Genomic DNA, 15,960 nt, shown 5'->3' on the forward strand with positions numbered 1-15,960 from the left:
ATAGGCATATGAGCTCTGCTCCACTCCTCGCTTGCCGGAGGATGCAGGCGCCGCGGCCGCCAGCTTTGTGAACGCAGCGGGGTCTCACCTCCAGGCTACCGCCAGCCTCCAGCTCGGTCGGGGGCCCCTCCACGGCCGCTATCACTGCGTCGCGGCTCCTAGCACCACCATCTTGGACCCCGCGCCCGGGCCAGGCGAGAACTGCCGGTGCGCTCCCCGGGACTGCGGTCTCCCAGTCCGCGCCGGGCCCAGCCGACCCCTGTCGGCTCCAGCCAATCCGCGCGCGCTCCCCTGGCTGTCTCCCACTGGATCAGGTGTCTCCTCTGCGCAGACTCCTCCACGACGCCAGTCGGCGCTGGCGTAGCTCGGCTCAGCCCAGCGGAGTCTGACTTCCGGAGGGCCCGCGGCGCGCTGGCTGGTTACCACGGTTACCACCGAGACGCCGAGTCTTCAGACACGCGTGGGGTCGGGGCTGTGGCACGGTCTGGTCCGGGGTAAGTGACCCCTCCAAGTAACTACGTTTTTGTTCTGCTCTTTTGTTTTGTTTTTGAGACAGAGTCTCGCTCTGTCGCCCAGGCCGGAGTGCAATGGCGCGATCTCGGCTCACTGCAGCCTCCATCTCCCAGGTTCAAGCGATTCTCCTGCCTCGGCCTCCCCAGTAGCTGGGATTACAGGCGCCCACCACCACTCCCTGCTAATTTTTGTATTTTTAGTAGAGACGGGGTTTCGCCATGTTGGCCAGGCTGGTCTCGAACTCCTGTTCTGCCTGTTCTGTTTTCATCTTTTGTTGTTGTTCCCTGCGTGCATTTGTGGTCTCAATCATTGATGACTTCTATTTGCAATGCCCGGGCGAAGGCTAGGCGATACAGAGCCCCACAAGGACAGCATAATGTTTAAAAGTGTAAGTTCTGAAGTGAGAAAATCAGACACTCAGAATCCTTGCCCCACCACTTAGGGGCTATGTGGCTTTGAACAAGTTACCTATTAATAGCTTCTTCGCGCCTCCGTTGCTTCATTTGTAAAGTGAGGTAAGTAATAGGACCGACCTCACTGACATATGTATGTGAAGTTTGCATGTGGCGAAGGCCAGATACATATTAGTTATTACTATAGAGATGATGTTGGTTCGCATCGCAGAGGATCGTGGTGAGGGTTATATATGTATGTAAAGACGTAAGATGTCCAACCCCAAGCCTTTCCCAAGCAAAAATGTCAGTGCACTAATCACTTTGGCTTCTCATATCTCTCTGTCCCAAACTTTGGGTTGCACGAATTATGCACGTTTCACTCTTGAATTTGTAAATGCAGCTACTACCAACTATTCCTTAATTTGCACAACTACATTTGAGATAGTATTTCATTGACTGTGTTACATTTTCATTGAAATACTGAGCCATGTCTCAAATAGACTTCAGTTATAGTTGCTTTTATAGTTCCTTTTGCTTTACCTCTCTTAATAGTGCACTAATAGAAGTTACTCTTTGGAATTTAGAAATGGGTTTTTAAGGCAGGGCACGGTGGCTCACACCTGTAATCCCAGCACTTTGGGAGGCCTAGGAGGGCGCATCACTTGAGCTCAGGAGTTCAAGACCATCCTGGCCAGCATGGTGAAACCCCCGTCTCTATTAAAAATACAAAACAATTAACTGGCATGATGGCGGGCGCCTGTAGTTCCAGCTACTCGGGAGGATGAGGCAGGAAAATAGCTTGAACTCGGGAGGTGGAGGTTGCAGTGAGCCGAGATCGAACCACTCCACTCCAGCCTGGGCAACAGAGCAAGACACTGTCTCAAAAAAATTTAAAAAATAGACTGTTCTGTGTCCTCTGCTCCTAGAGACCTAGCCTCGGTGGCCCTGTGACCTGCAAGTATTGGGAGATCCACTGCTAAGACGCCGGGATCCCCTGGGAGGCAAAAATGAGTTAGAACTCATAAGTGGGAGTTGAACAATGAGAGAACACATGGATAGAGGGTGGGGAACATCACATACCAGGGCTGGCGGGGGGTGGGGGGCTGGGGGAGGAATAGCATTAGGAGAAATACCTAATGTAAATGACGAGTTGATGGGTGCAGCAAACCAACATGGCACATGTATACCTATGTAACAAACCTGCACGTTGTGCACATGTACCCTATAACTTAAAGTATAACAAATAAATAAAATAAAATAAATGGCTTTAAAAAAAATCGTACAGGCTGGGTGAGGTGGCTCATGCCTGTAATCCTAGCACTTTGGGAGGCTGAGGCGAGTGGATCACTTGAGGTTAGGAGTTCAAGACCAGCCTGGCCAACATGGTGAAACTCTGTCTCTACTAAAAAAAAAAAAAAATTATCTGGATGTCGTGATGCGTGCTTGTAGTCTCAGCTACCTGGGAGTCTGAGGCAGGAGAATCGCTTGAACTGGAGAAGCGGAGGTTGCAGTGAGCCAAGATCGCGCCACTGCACTCCACCCTGGGTAACAGAGCGAGACTCCTCTCAAAAAAAAAGAAAAGGAAAAAGAAAAAAGAAATGGTGTAGATTGTGAAAGTATTAAAAGGGAAAATATTTGTAACATTCATGATAGGAAAAGGGATAACATGCATGACTTAAAAGAGCTCCACATGACTTCAAGTTCCCTGAGAGTGCCTTGGGTTTTGCTCAACATTCACTGTATCACCAGTGCCTGGCACAGAGCCAGCACTCCATACATATTTGTAGAATAAATAAATTACATAATGAATCCATGCTGCTGTCAGGGGTAGCGTGTGAACGCTAAAGGAGATCAAAAAGAAGAGCTATTCTTTTTAAGACTAAAAAGCCAAAATAACCACTTTCGGCAAGACTTACGTATTTCTCAACAAAAAAATGCAGCTGCTGTCTTCCCCACACCCACAAACTCCCATTTTCATTTTTCTGGCTTATGCAGATCTCGGTTCTTAAAATAAATTTTTTTTAAAGTATATTTTGTTATTTTTAAAGTAGTATAAGAATTACAAGAAAACATTCGTACACATGTAAAATGGTTCTGACGACAACTAACCCTGACAGATTTTTTTTTTTTTTTTTTTTTTTAGAGACAAGGTCTCACTCTGTCAGTGGCATGATCATAGCTCACTGCAGCCTCATCTCCTGGGCTCAAGTGATCCTCCAGCTTCCCAAGTGGCTGGGACTACAGGTACTGCCACCATGCCTGGCTAATTTTTTTTTTTTTTTTTTGTAGATATGGCGTCTGCCTATATTGACCAGGCTGTTCTGGAACTCCTGGCTTCAAGCAATCCTGTCACCTTAGACTCCCAGAGTGCTGGGATTACAAGCATGAGCCAAACCTGCCACCACTCCTGGCCTACCAGATTTCTTTTCTTTTCTTTTTTTTTTTAAATGAGATGGGAGGCTTCGCTCTGTGGCCCACGCTGGAGTATGGTGGTGCAATCACAGCTCAGGGCAGCTTCAAACTCCCAGGCTGAAACAATCCTCCCACCTCAGCATCCCAAGTAGCTGAGACCACAGGTGCACACCACCACACCCAGAAAACGTTTGTACTTTTGGAGAAACTGAGTCTCACTGTGTTGCCCAGGCTAGTCTCGAACTCCTGGGCTCAAGCAATCCTCCCATCTCAGCGTCCCAAACCCAAACTGCTGGGATTTCAGGCATGAGCCACCATGCCCGGTCTTGGAGCTTATTTTATTTTATTTCATTTATTTTATTATTTTATTTTATTTATTTTTATTTTTATTTTATTTTATTTTTATTTTATTTTATTTTAGACAGAGTCTTGCTCTGTTACCAGGCTGGAGTGCAGTGGCGTGATCTCAGCTCACTGCAACCTCTGCCTCCTGGGTTCAAGTGATTCTCCTGCCTCAGCCTCCTGAGTAGCTGGGACTACAGGCACGCACCACTACACCTGGCTAATTTTTGTATTTTTAGTAGAGACGGGGTTTCACCATGTTGGCCAGGATGGTCTCGATCTCTTGACTTCATGATCTGCCTGCCTCAGCCTCCCAAAATGCTGGGATTACAGGCATGAGCCACCAAGCCTGGCCGTCTTTACTGTCTTATGCGGTCACTCAACACAATACTTCTGACACCAGATGGGTGGGGGCTTTCTCCACACACCAAGCAATTGTCCTCTAATTCAATTCAATCTGACACTGTCTACCTAGAGATAGTGTTAGATCCCGCAGTCCCACAAGACTACTGCCCACTTCAGATGCCAGTTGTAAACCCTTGGTTGTGACCTGTATTTCTGACAAACTGGCTCTAAAGTGAGGTTCCCACAAATCCCTCCTAGGGTTTGCTAGGACAGCTCACAGAACTCAGGGAAACACCTTACTTATATTTACCCATTTATTATAAAGGATATTACAAAGGATATAGGTTAATAACCAGATGGAAGAGATGCATAGGGCAAGGTAGGCAGAAAGGGGTGTGGCACTTCCATGCCCTCTCTGAGTGCCATCCTCCAGGAACCATCCACCATCCTCCATGTGATCAGCTATCTGGAAGCTCCTAGAACTACATCCTTTGGGGTTTTTATGAAGGCTTCATTACATAGGCATGATTGATTAAATCATTGGCTATTGGTGATGAACTCAACCTTCAACCCCTCTCCCTCCCCTCCCTCGGAGGTTGGGGGGTGAGACTGAAAGTCTCAACCCCCTAATTCTGCCTTGATCTTTTTGGCGACCAGCCCCCATCCTGAAGTTATCTAGGGGCTTCCAGCCGTCAGCCATCTCAGCAGCATACAAAAGACAGTTTTTGTCTGTTTGTTTTTGTATTTTTGAGATGGAGTTTCACTCTTGTTGCCCAGGCTAGAGTATATTGGCGCGATCTCAGCTCACTGCAACCTCCGCCTCCCGGGTTCAAGCGAGTCCCCTGCCTCAGCCTTCTGGAGTAGCTGGAATTACAGGCATGCGCCACCACACCTGGCTAATTTTGTATTTTTAGTAGAGGCAGGGTTTCTCCTTGTTGGTCAGGCTGGTCTCGAACTCCCGACCTCAGGTGATCCGCCTGCCTCAGTCTCCCAAAGTGCTGGGATTACAGGCATAAGCCACCGTGCCTGGCCGTTTATTTGTTTTTGTTTTGAGATGGAGTCTTGCTCTGTTGCCCAGGCTGGAGTGCAGTGGCGCAATCTTGGCCCACTGCAACCTCTGCTTCCTGGGTTCAGGCGATTCTCCTGCTTCAGCCTCCAGAGTAGCTGCAACTACAGGCGCGCGCCACCGTGCCCAGCTAATTTTTGTATTTTTAGTAGGGACGGGGTTTCGCCATGTTGGCCAGGCTAGTCTCAAACTCCTGACCTCAGGTGATCCGCCCAGGTCGGCCTCCCAAAGTGCTGGAATTAACAGGCCTGAGCCACCGCACCAGGGCCCCATGTGTGAACTTCTTAATACACCACTAGGTGGCAGTGATTTGCAGCCCGTGGTTGTATTAAACAGACTTTTTTTTGAGACGAAGTCTTGCTCTTGTTGCCTAGGCTGGATGGAGTGCAATGGCCCGATTGTGGATCACCACAACCTCTGCCTACCGGCTTCAAGCGATTCTCCTGCCTCAGCATCCCACATAGCTGGGATTACAGGCATGCGCCGCCATGCCTGGCTAATTTTTGTATTTTTAGTAGAGACGGGGTTTCTCCATGTTGGTCAGGCTGGTCTCAAACTCCCAGCCTCAGGTGATCCACCCACCTCGGCCTCCCAAAGTGCTGGGATTACAGGCATGAGCCACCGCATCCGGCCTAAAGAGACATCTTAAATACGCCTTTATTTTTAGATAATAGAAAAATAAGCTTCCCATTATGCAAGAGTCCTATGACCTTTGTGCTTTCCTACCCTGTGAACTAAGAGTCTAAATCTGTGAAAAGATGTCCGTGAGGTAGAGTTAAATTAAAATAGCAGGTTGCAGAACAATATTTGTACCTCCTCACTTTCTTCTTTTCTGCCTCTCTCCCTTCCTTCTCTACTTCCACAAAAGTTGACTGAGCACCTATTGTGTGCTAATATATGCTAAGTTACTGGAAATGCAATGGTGAGCAAAGCAACACCAGTGTAGTCCCTGTGGATCTTATGGTCCCTTATTGATGGACAGATAGGTTGGTTCCACCTTCTCATTATAACAAATAATACTACAAAGAACATTTTATACATACACTTGAGTTTCTCTAGGGCAGTGGTTCTCAAAGAGTGGTCTGGGCCATGAGACCAAAACAATTTTCATAATAATATTAAGATGTTATTTGGCCTTTTTCATGCTCACTTTTCTCATGAATGTTCAATGGACCTTTCCATGAGGCTACAGGACATACAATATTGCAACAAATTGACGGCGGAAGCAGATATGAGAATTCAGATGTTTCTATTAAGCCAGATATGAGATTTGAAAAAACAAATGTAACATACACAGTGACACTTTTCTCATTACTTTTTTTGTTTGGGAAAATATAGTTATTTTATTATTTTTTTGAGAGAGGGTCTCACTCTGATGCCCAGGCTGGAGTGCAGTGGCATCATCATAGCTCACTGCAGCCTCAAACTCGTGGGCTCAAGTGATCCTCCTTCCTCTGCCTCCCAAGTAGCTGGGACTACAGGTGCTCACCACTATGCCTGGCTAACGTTTTTATTTTTAGGTTTTGTAGAGATTGAGTCTTGCTATGTTGCCCAGGCTGGCCTCTAACTCCTGGGCTCAAGCAATCCACCCACCTCAACCTCCCAAGTAGGTGGATCTACAAGCTCTCGCCACTGAGCCTGGCTCCCTCCATCATTTTTAAGTGCAGTGGAGACCTGGTACCAAGTGGTTTGAGACTCACTGTTCTAGGGCAAGGGTCCGCATTGCCCGGGACTGGACCAGTACAGTCTGTGGCCTGTTAGGAACCAGGGTGCACAGCAGGAAGTAAGTGGAGGGCAAGTGAGCATTACTGCCTGAGCTCTGCCTCCTGTTAGATCAGGGGCGGTATTAGATTCTCATAGGAGCACGAACCTTATTGTGAACTGCACACATGAGGACTCTGGGTTGCACGCCTTTTACGAGAATGTAATGGCTGATGATCTGAAGTGGAGCAGTTGCATACCAAAACCATTCCCCGCTTTCCTCCCAACCCGTCCCTAGTGCCAGAAAGGTTGGGGACTGCTGTTCTAGGGTATCTATCCCGAAGTGGAGTTGCTGTGTTTTACGGTGTCCACAATTTCAGTTTTACTAGGTGTTGCCAAATTGCTCTCCAAAGTGGCTGAAGCTAATTTATTTTTTTAATTTATTTATTTTGAGATGGTGTCTTGCTCTGTTGCCAGGCTGGAGTGCAGTGGCGCGATCTTGGCTCACTGCAACCTCCGCCTCCCGGATTCAAGTGATTCCCCTGCCTCAGCTTCCCGAGAGGCTGGGATTACAGGTGCGCACTCTCACGCCCAGCTAATTTTTTTGTATTTTAGTAGAGACGGGGTTTCACCAGGTTGGCCAGGCTGGTTTCAAACTCCTGACCTCGTGATCCACCCGCCTCAACCTCCCAAAGTGCTGGGATTATAGGTGTGAGCCACTGCGCCCGGCCTTTTTTTTCTTTTTAAGAAGGAGTCTGTCACCCAGGCTGGAGTGCAGTGGTGCAATCTTGGTTCACTGCAACTTCCACCTGCCAGGTTCAAGCAATTCTCCTGTCTCAGCCTGCTGAGTAGCTGGGATTATAAGGCACGCACCACCACACCTGACTATTTTTTTTTATATATTTAGTAGAGATGGGGTTTCATCATGTTGGCCAGGCTGGTCTCGAACTCCTGACCTCAAGCCATCTGGCCTCTCAAAGTGCTGGGATTACAGGCGTGAGCCACCTTGCCGGGTCAAAAGCTCATCTTAAAAAACAAAAAACAAACAAAAAAACCCCCCAAAATACCAGGCTGGGCGCAGTGGCTCATGCCTGTAATCCCAGCACTTAGGGAGGCTGAGGTGGGTGGATCACGAGGTCAGGAGTTCAAGACCAGACTAACCAATATGGTGAAACCCCATCTCTACTAAAAATACAAAAATTAGCTGGGCATGGTGGTGCTCGCCTATAGTCCCAGCTACTCAGGAGGCTGAGGCAGGAGACTCATTTGAACCCAGGAGGCAGAGGTTGCAGTGAGCCAAGATCGTGCCACTGTACTCCAGCCTGAGTGACAGAGTGAGACTCCTTCTCAAAAAAAAAAAAAAAAAAAAAAAAGGAAAAAAGAAAAAACCAACCAACCAAACAAACAAACAAAAAAACTGGCTGAGGAGGACAAATCACTTGAGCCCAGGAATTTGAGACCAGCCTGTGCAACATGGCAAAACCCCATCTCTACAGAAAATAATTTAAAAAATTAGTTGGAAGCCTTTACTAACTTAGGAAAAAAAAAATTAGCCAGGCATGCCTGTGGTCCCAGTTACTTGGGAAGCTGAGGTGGGAGGATGGCTTCAGCCTGGGAGGCAGAGGTTGCAGTTAGCTGAGACTGTGCCACTGCACTCCAGCCTGGGTGACAGAGTAAGACCCTGTCTCAAAAAAAAAAAAAAAAAGTATATATCCTTGATGTTTTTGTTTGTTTTTCCCAAATCTCAAATTGTAAAGAATTGTGAAATTATTAAAGTAGGCTAGTAAAAAAAAAAAAATAAAGTAGACTAGTGATACAATACAACAGTGAGTTGCTGTATGAAATGTTCATTTTCTTTTCTAAACAATACTGTGAAAAGCAGGGTCATATTTATCTTAAATGTTCTCAGAGGAAGTTTTTCTTGGTCACTGAGAATAGCTTTGTACAGTATCAACATTACATGTATCGGAAAATTTATTTTTGTTTGGTGGCTCATCGGGGATAAAAGTGTACAAGTTATGCAAATAAACCTTTTTTAACATCAGGGGAATTTCATTCTTAAATACTACCTTCTGCAATTTTTGTTAAAACCATGTTCCACTAACACCTGATTTGTAAAAAAAAAAAAAAAAAAAAATACAGAGGGATCTAATGTTAAAACAACTTAAAGGCTGTTTATAGTTCATTTTGTAAATGAGAGTTTATTTTAACCAATTTAGGGCTTTTTAAAATTATTCGTAGAATATTTAATTGTTCAAGTGTAGCTGATCTAAAACTTTAATGGCATTAAATTTTGGCAATGGAATATGTTGATCAAGCTGGGCGCAGTGGCTCACGTCTGTAATCCTAACACTTTGGGAGGCCGAGACAGGTGGATCACCTGAGGTCAGGAGTTCAAGACCAGCCTGACCAACATGGCGAAACCCGATCTCTACTAAAAATACAAAAATTAGCCGGACGTGGTGGTGGGCGCCTATTAATCCCAGCTAGAAAAAAGAAATATGTTGATCAATATGAGAGGTTGAGTTTTACAGTTGAAGGGGCAAGGTGCAGCAATATTAATTGGCTGTTTCTGACGGTAGTTTGGCACATAGTTATATGTGCATTCTGCTCTAGTAAAATGAAATGGGACCACAGTCAACAGTTACCTATTTATGCTGGAGGGTGTTTGGCAACCAACTGTTAATTTAAGTGAGATTCCATTCTGCCACTTAGCCATGGCAGAGCACACACATGTGCACTCAGGGAAAGCAGATGGAATAGGTTATAAACAGAAGCACACTCCAATTCAGGAGACACGTCCACACAGAAATAGTACTCTGATGCAACATACATCACAAAAACAAATGGAAATTTTGTTTGTTTGTTTTTGAGATGGAATCTCGCTCTTTCGCCAGGCCAGAGTGCAGTGGCACAATCTCAGCTCACTGCAACCTCCACTTCCCAGGTTCAAGTGATTCTCCTGCCTCAGCCTCCCGAGTAGCTGGGACTACAGGTGTGCGCCACCACGCCCTAATTTTTGTATTTTTAGTAGAGACGGGGTTTCATCATCTTGGCCGGGATGGTCTCGATCTCCTGACCTCATGATCCGCCTGCCTCAGCCTCCTAAAGTACTGGGATTACAGGCGTGAGCCATGGCGCCCAGCAAGAAATTGTTTTTTTTTTTAATCTTCCTTTAGGGGATTATCTAGCTATTAGTGGGGTTAAATGAGGGAACTGTCGCCTTGACAGAAGAGATGGTCAACTGTATTCATTTGTCGTAATAACCAGACTCCTGGAGTTACTGGGTTCTAGAGTTGTTGATACAACGTGAATAGGTTTGGATGTGGAGTTCTGTATGGAGGGTCCTTTCAGCGGGAAGATAAACCAAAATTGTTGGTCTTAGCCTTTTGAACTACTGACTTTATTTGAATCTCTTTAAAGAGTCAAAACTGGCCGGGCGCAGTGGCTTGTGCCTGTAATCCCAGCACTTTGGGAGGCCAAGGCAGGTGGATCGCTTGAGGTCAGGAGCTCAAGACCAGGCTGGCCAACATGGTGAAACCCCATCGCTACTAAAATACAACAATTAGCCAGGTGTGGTGGTGGGCACCTGTAATCCCAGCTACTCGGGAGCCTGAGGCAAGAGAATCGCTTGAACCTGGGAGGTGGAGGTTGCAGTGAGCTGAGATCGAGCCACTACACTCTCAGCCTGAGTGACAGAATGAGACTCTGTCTCACACACAAAATAAGCCGGTATTGTTGTAAATAGACTGTGAAGGGTGATTGTGGTGAGGGCTCAGAAGAAGAGGAGAGCTACAGAGAAAGCCTCAGTTTTCTTAGAGATTACCTAAGAGGTTGTAACAGAAGGCTAGTAGAAGTATGGATGTTAAAGGTCATTCTGATGAGGTCTCAGATGGAAATGAAGAACATGTTATTGGAAACTGGCAGAAAAACGATCCTGATTATCTGGCAAAGAATGTGGCTGAATTGTGTGTCCTAGTGTTTTATGGAAGGTAGAAATTCTGAGTGATGAAATAAGATATTTGGTGGAAAAAATATCTTGAGTAAAGTGTTGAGAGTGCGGCAAAGCTTCTCTTGAATGCCTGTGGTAAAATGCTCACAGAGAGAAACCAATCAAAGATGGTCTTTCTTTCTCTCTTTCTTTCTTTCTTTCTGAGACAGAGTTTTGCTGATTTTGCCCAGGTTGGAGTGCAATGGCGCGATCTTGGCTCACTGCAACCTCCGCCTCCTGGGTTCAAGTGATTCTCCTGCCTCAGCTTCCTGAGTAGCTGGGATTACAGGCGTGCGCCACGATGCCCGGCTAATTCTGTATTTTTAGTAGAGACGGGGTTTCACCATGTTACCTAGGCTGGTCTCGAACTTCTAACCTCAGGTGATGTGCCCTTCTCAGCCTCCCAAAATGCTGGGATGACAGGCATGAGCCACCGCCCCCGGCCAAAGTTGTTATTTATGATTAAAAAAGCAGCAGAATTTAAATATTTAGAAATTTACCAACCTGCCCATGTTGTAAAGAATGAAAAAGCTGGCCGGGCGCGGTGGCTCACGCTTGTAATCCCAGCACTTTGGGAGGCCGAGGCGGGCGGATCACGAGGTCAGGAGATCGAGACCACGGTGAAACCCCGTCTCTACTAAAAATACAAAAAAATTAGCCGGGCGTGGTGGCGGGCGCCTGTAGTCCCAGCTACTCGGAGAGGCTGAGGCAGGAGAATGGCATGAAGTGACCGAGTCGCCACTGTCCCACCTGGGGACAGACAAGCTCCGTCTCAAAAGAATGAAAAAGCTTGTTGAAGAGAAAACACCAAGAATGTGACCGAGGAAACTTTTGATAAGGAGGTTAGTGTGGGGAGATAGAAGCCAGATGCTCAGCATCACAGTGAAGAAGGACGCTGAAACCATTCCGAAGATCTCCAGAGGCTGCCCTGCCCATCACAGGCCCAGAAAACTAGGACCTTGAAGTCAAAGCGATTTCAAGGCTCTGCTCCCGCATTCTGGTGCAGGGCTCCTGGGATACCCTAACTATGGCTCAGGTGGGACCAACTGTGGCTCAGGCCATCCCTCTGGGAGGCATAGACAGTAAAGCATGGTGGTGTCCAAGCAGTTTTATCTCCACAGCTGCGCAAAGTGTATGGGCTGTGAGGGCATTGCTACCTCTACCTAGATTTTAAAGGATTCCTGGGGGAAGCTTGAGGCCCAGACAGAGCACTGCCAAAGGGGCAGGGCCACTGCAGAGAGTCCCCACTAGGGCAATGCCCAGCACAGCCATGGGGATGGGGGTGCCTCCAAGACCCCAGAATGTTAGGGCCACCAGCGTGCAACTCCAGCTTGGGAAAGCTGCAGGCCCGAGACTCCAACTCCTGAAAGCTGCAGAGTGGGCTGTGCCCAGCAAAGCCATGGGGGTGGGGCTGCCCCGAGCCTTGGGGGCCCAACCCTCATCCCAATATCTGGGGGATAGGACATCAAGTCAAAAATTATTCCCAAAGCTTAAGACTTAATGTTGTTTGCCCTGTTGAGTTTCGGACTTACTTGGGACCCATTACCCCTTTCTTCTTTACTATTTCTCCCTTTTGGACTGGAAATTTCTATCCTATGTCAGTCCCACCATTGTATTTTGGAAGCATACTTACATTGTGTAAGTAGTTTGATTTCACAGGCTCATAATTGGAGAGCAATTTGCCTCAGGATGAATCATATCTTGACTTTTGCCCATACTTGGAATGAGTCAACATTTAGTTGAGATGTTGACTTAGACTTTAAAGCTGATATTGGAATGAGTTAAGACTTTTAGGGCTATTGGGATGGAATAAATCTATTTTGCATTTGAGAAGGACATGGATTTTGTGAGGTCAGGGGCAGAATGCTGTGGTCTATGTCTGTGTCCCCACAGAATTCATATGTTGAAATCTAACCCCCAAGATGATGGTATTAAGAGGTGGGGCCTTTGGGGTGATTAGATCATGAGGGCCCTGCCCTCATGAATGGGATTAATGCCCTTATGAAAGAGGACCCAGGCCAGGTGCGGTGGCTCATACCTGTAATCCCAGCATTTAAGGAGGCTGAGACAAGAGGATCATTTGAGTCCAGGAGTTCGAGACCAGCCTGGGCACCATAGTGAGACTCCATCTTTACTAAAAAGAGAAAGAAAGGAAGGAAGGAAGGAAGGAAGGAAGGAAGGAAGGAAGGAAGTAAGGAAGAAAGAAAGAAAGAAAGAAAAAATAGGCTGGGCGGCCGGGCACGGTGGCTCACGCTTGTAATCCCAGCACTTTGGGAGGCCGAGGCGGGCGGATCACGAGGTCAGGAGATCGAGACCACAATGAAACCCCGTCTCTACTAAAAATACAAAAAATTAGCCGGGCGTGGTGGCGGGCCCCTGTAGTCCCAGCTACTCGGAGAGGCTGAGGCAGGAGAATGGCGTGAACCCGGGAGGCGGAGCTTGCAGTGAGCCGAGATTGCGCCACTGCACTCCAGCCTGGGCGACAGAGCGAGACTCCATCTCAAAAAAAAAAAAAAGAAAAAAAAAGAAAAAATAGGCTGGGCGCAGTGACTCATGCCTGTAATCCCGGCACTTTGGGAGGCTGAGGCGAGTGGATCACGAGGCCAGGAGATCGAGACCATCCTGGCTAACACAGTGAAACCCCGTTTCTACTAAAAAAATACAAAAAAATGATACAGGTGTGGTGGCGGGTGCCTGTAATCCCAGCTACTTGGGAGGCTGAAGCAGGAGAATGGTGTGAACTCGGGAGGCGGAGCTTGCAGTGAGCCGAGATCACGCCACTGCACTCCAGGCTGGGTGACAGAGTGAGACTCCATCTCAAAAAAAAAAAAAAGAAAGAAAAAGAAAAAAAAATAGCCAGGCATGGTGGCATGTGCCTGTAGTTGCAGCTATTCAGGAGGCTGAGGCGAGAGGATCACCTGAACCCAGGAGTTTGAGGCTGCAGTGAGCTATGATTGTGCTGCTGCACTCCAGCCTGGGTGACAAAGTAAGACTCTGTCTCAAAAAATAAAATAAAATAAATTTAAAATAAAATAAAATAAAATAAAATAAAAAAGCCCCAGAGCACTGCCTTCCCCTTCTATCATGTGAAGACACAGTGAGAAGGTGTGAAGCACAGAGTGAGCCCTCACCAAACACCAAATCTGCTGGTGCCTTGATCTTGGACTCCCCAGCCTCCAGAACTCTCAGCAGCATTTCTGTTTTTAACAAATTATCCAGTCTAAGGAATTTTGTTATAGTAGACCAAATGGACTAAGACCCTGGGTATGTGGACCACTCCAGGCCAATGAGACATTAGGGAAAGTTGCTGGGGGCTCCCCTCCCTAATAAAAAGAGATACAGCCAGGCACGGTGGCTCACATCTGTAATCCCAGCATGTTGGAAGGCTGAGGCAGGTGGATCATGAGGTCAAGAGATCAAGATCATCCTGGCCAACATGGTGAAACCCTGTCTCTACTAAAAATACAAAAATTAGCTGGGTGTGGTGGTGTGCACCTGTAGTCCCAGCTACTCAGGAGGCTTAGGCAGGGGAATCGCTTGAACCCAGGAGGCGGAGGTTGCAGTGAGCCAAGATTACACCACTGCTCTCCAGCCTGGCTACAGAATGAGACTCCATCTCAAAAAAAAAAAAAAAAAAGATACGTGTTAGTAATGCCCATTTTCTTTCTAACTTTCAATGTTATCATGTACAGATGCTTGGAGCTATGGCAGCTATTTTGCCACCATGAAGATAAAGCTAAGCAATCTGAAATTAGTCCACACTCCTAAGTTATGGAGCTGCTGAATTCTGGAGTGCTTACCGGTAGACTTCTTGCTTTGTGAAATTATAAACTCCTCATTGTCTAAGTTATCTTTAGTTGGATAGTCTGTTCTTTGCAGCCTAAAGCATCCTAACGGATACACATCATTTGTAAAATTTGTTGCTGGTAATACCAGGGCATTTCCTGAAAACAATCTTGTTTGTATTGCAAAGAAGATCAGATAGTAATTATTATAAGGAAAACTACAATCCACTGATTTGTGGCATGAGTGAAGCATCAGTTCCTTTTTTTTCAAGACAGAGTCTCACTCTATTGCCCAGGCTGGAGTGCAGTGGCGCGATTTCGGCTCACTGCAACCTCTGTCTCCCAGCTTCAAGCGATTCTCCTGCCTCAGCTTCCTGAGTAGCTGGGATTACAGGTGCCTGCCACCATGCCCGGATAATTTTTGTATTTTTAGTAAAGATGGGGTTTCACTATGCTGGCCAGGCTGGTCTCAAATTCCTGACCTCAAGTGATCCACCTGCCTCGGCCTCCTAAAGTGCTGAGATTATAGGTGTGAGTCACCGTGCCTGGCCAAGCATCAGTTCTTAAAACAGTTAAGGTGGCAGAACAGGAGTTCTTTCAAAATGACGATTTTCAATATTTGTGGGTATTTCAACATCATCATAGTCATCTTCAGGTTCAATATAGCTCAGGATGGAAACTATCTTCTTATTTCTTTTTCCTTTTTTTTTTCTTTTTTTTCGAGATGGAGTCTCACTCTGTCGCCCAGGCTGGAGTGATCTTGGCTCACTGCAACTCCGCCTCCCAGATTCAAGCAATTCTCCTGCCTCAGCTTCCCAAGTAGCTGGAATTACAGGTGCCCGCCACCACGCCTGACTAATTTTTTTGTATTATTAATAGACACGGGGTTCCACCATGTTGGCCAGGCTGGTCTTGAACTCCTGACCTCAGGTGATCCACCCGCCTCGGCCTCCCAAAGTGCTGGGATTCCAGGCATGAGTCACTGCACCCAGCCCTTATTTCTAACTTTATTTATTGATGAGTATGTATTCAATAGGTGACTTGGGGTTTCCTGTGGTGCTGGAATATACAAAAAGATCCTATGAAATCTTGATATATTTAAATCTATCATCCAAACTGGTAACAATTTCCCTAGTAGAAAACTTGGCTTTATTATATGTTCCCAGTATAAAATCTCAGTCAAATTACACATGTCCAGAGGAAAAAAAAGGTTTTGTCAAACCAATTGGTAGATTTTCCATGAATGTTCAACAGTCAATAAATATTGCCTACCATGTGCCAGGTTTTGTGCTGGGCATTGGGAATAGAGCAATGAGACAATTTCCATCCCAAAGGAGACCCCAGATTAGAAAGGAGGATGGAAAGTAACCAGGTAATTATAATCATAATATATAATAATTATAATACAAA

At 46.4% G+C, this 15,960-nt stretch overlaps 1 protein-coding gene across 3 annotated transcripts in view; it reads left to right on the top strand.

Annotated features, from left to right (window-relative positions):
• The first annotated feature begins 399 nt into the window (after positions 1-399).
• Positions 400-15,960, top strand: part of LOC116458836 (uncharacterized) — a 43,087-nt gene continuing 27,526 nt past the window's right edge. For all 3 annotated transcript variants that reach the window (XR_009210977.1, XM_058431075.1, XM_032138875.2), the window contains exon 1: positions 400-494. The gene's annotated coding sequence lies outside the window, so the exon portion shown is untranslated. The remainder of the gene's footprint in view (positions 495-15,960) is intronic.

This window comes from Hylobates moloch, unplaced genomic scaffold (assembly GCF_009828535.3).
Source record: "Hylobates moloch isolate HMO894 unplaced genomic scaffold, HMol_V3 SCAFFOLD_19, whole genome shotgun sequence".
NCBI lineage: Eukaryota > Metazoa > Chordata > Mammalia > Primates > Hylobatidae > Hylobates > Hylobates moloch.